Source organism: Carassius gibelio, chromosome A9 (assembly GCF_023724105.1).
Source record: "Carassius gibelio isolate Cgi1373 ecotype wild population from Czech Republic chromosome A9, carGib1.2-hapl.c, whole genome shotgun sequence".
NCBI lineage: Eukaryota > Metazoa > Chordata > Actinopteri > Cypriniformes > Cyprinidae > Carassius > Carassius gibelio.
The window spans coordinates 2,194,299-2,196,798 of NC_068379.1; the positions used below are offsets into that span (position 1 = coordinate 2,194,299).

At 47.4% G+C, this 2,500-nt stretch overlaps 1 non-coding gene across 1 annotated transcript; it reads left to right on the plus strand.

Moving 5' to 3' along the window:
• The first annotated feature begins 1,024 nt into the window (after nucleotides 1–1,024).
• trnar-ccu (transfer RNA arginine (anticodon CCU)) lies at nucleotides 1,025–1,097 on the plus strand. The gene has a single exon. It is a non-coding gene; the product is annotated as a tRNA-Arg (tRNA).
• The last annotated feature ends 1,403 nt before the right edge of the window (nucleotides 1,098–2,500 follow it).

Consider the following 2,500-nt stretch of genomic DNA (forward strand, 5'->3'; position numbering starts at 1 on the left):
TAATATTCAGTCATCTAGAAGACTCTTTGTGTGCATTGTAAAGGCCTCCTGAATAAGATTGAGATATAAAAGGGCAAGTTAGCATCTGTTTTCAAGCCCCAGTGGCCTAATGGATAAGGCACTGGCCTCTTAAGCCAGGGATTGTGGGATTGAGTCCCATCTGGGGTGAATAGAGCAGAGTGGAGCAGCGGAAGCGTGTGTAACCCAGAGGTTGAAGGATCGAAACGATCCTCTGCTAAGCCTTTTTGAAACTCAGGATGCCTTTACAATACACACAAAGAGTTAACTTCTAGACACTCCTGAGGCACTGGCCTCCTAAGCCAGAGATTGTGGTTTCAAGTCCGGTCAAGGTTGATTACAGCAGAGTGGCGCAGCGGAAGCGTGCTGGGCCCATAACCCAGAGGTCGATGGATCGAAACCATCCTCTGCTAAGGCATTTTAAATCTCAATCTTATTCAGGAGGCCTTTACAATATACAAAAAGAGTTAACTTCTAGACACTCCTGAGGCACTGGCCTCCAAAGCCAGAGATTGTGGTTTCAAGTCCGGTCAAGGTTGATTACAGCAGAGTGGCGCAGCGGAAGCATGCTGGGCCCATAACCCAGAGATCGATGGATTGATACCATCCTCTGCTAAGACATTTTAAATCTCAATCTTATTCAGGAGGCCTTTACAATACGCACAAAAAGTTAACATCTATACAGCCCTGAGGCACTGGCCTCCTAAGCCAGAGATTGTGGTTTCGAGTCCGGTCAAGGTGCACTACAGCAGAGTGGCGCAGCGGAAGCGTGCTGGGCCCATAACCCAGAGGTCGATGGATCGAAACCATCCTCTGCTATGACCTTTTAACTTCTAAACACTCCTGAGACCCTAAAAATTGTCAAAAGCAACAAGCTGGTCGTGAAAAGCTGAGGCCAATTTGACCTCTAATAATATTCAGTCATCTAGAAGACTCTTTGTGTGCATTGTAAAGGCCTCCTGAATAAGATTGAGATATAAAAGGGCAAGTTAGCATCTGTTTTCAAGCCCCAGTGGCCTAATGGATAAGGCACTGGCCTCCTAAGCCAGGGATTGTGGGTTCGAGTCCCATCTGGGGTGAATACAGCAGAGTGGAGCAGCGGAAGCGTGCTCAACCCAGAGGTTGAAGGATCGAAACGATCCTCTGCTAAGCCTTTTTGAAACTCAGGATGCCTTTACAATACACACAAAGAGTTAACTTCTAGACACTCCTGAGGCACTGGCCTCCTAAGCCAGAGATTGTGGTTTCAAGTCCGGTCAAGGTTGATTACAGCAGAGTGGCGCAGCGGAAGCGTGCTGGGCCCATAACCCAGAGGTCGATGGATCGAAACCATCCTCTGCTAAGGCATTTTAAATCTCAATCTTATTCAGGAGGCCTTTACAATATACAAAAAGAGTTAACTTCTAGACACTCCTGAGGCACTGGCCTCCAAAGCCAGAGATTGTGGTTTCAAGTCCGGTCAAGGTTGATTACAGCAGAGTGGCGCAGCGGAAGCGTGCTGGGCCCATAACCCAGAGGTCGATGGATCGAAACCATCCTCTGCTATGACCTTTTAACTTCTAAACACTCCTGAGACCCTAAAAAACGTCAAAAGCAACAAGCTGGTCGTGAAAAGCTGAGGCCAATTTGACCTCTCATAATATTCAGTCATCTAGAAGACTCTTTGTGTGCATTGTAAAGGCCTCCTGAATACAGCAGAGTGGCGCAGCGGAAGCGTGCTGGGCCCATAACCCAGAGGTCGATGGATCGAAACCATCCTCTGCTAAGGCATTTTAAATCTCAATCTTATTCAGGAGGCCTTTACAATATACAAAAAGAGTTAACTTCTAGACACTCCTGAGGCACTGGCCTCCAAAGCCAGAGATTGTGGTTTCAAGTCCGTCAAGGTTGATTACAGCAGAGTGGCGCAGCGGAAGCGTGCTGGGCCCATAACCCAGAGGTCGATGGATCGAAACCATCCTCTGCTAAGGCATTTTAAATCTCAATCTTATTCAGGAGCTCTTTACAATACGCACAAAAAGTTAACATCTATACATCCCTGAGGCACTGGCCTCCTAAGAAAGAGATTGTGGTTTCGAGTCCGGTCAAGGTGCACTACAGCAGAGTGGCGCAGCGGAAGCGTGCTGGGCCCATAACCCAGAGGTCAATGGATCGAAACCATCCTCTGCTATGACCTTTTAACTTCTAAACACTCTTGAGTCCCTAAAAAGGAACAAAAGCCACAAGCTGGTCGTGAAAAGCTGAGGCCAATTTGACCTCTAATAATATTCAGTCATCTAGAAGACTCTTTGTGTGCATTGTAAAGGCCTCCTGAAAAAGATTGAGATATAAAAGGGCAAGTTAGCATCTGTTTTCAAGCCCCAGTGGCCTAATGGATAAGGCACTGGCCTCTTAAGCCAGGGATTGTGGGATTGAGTCCCATCTGGGGTGAATACAGCAGAGTGGACCAGCGGAAGCGTGTGTAACCCAGAGGTTGAAGGAT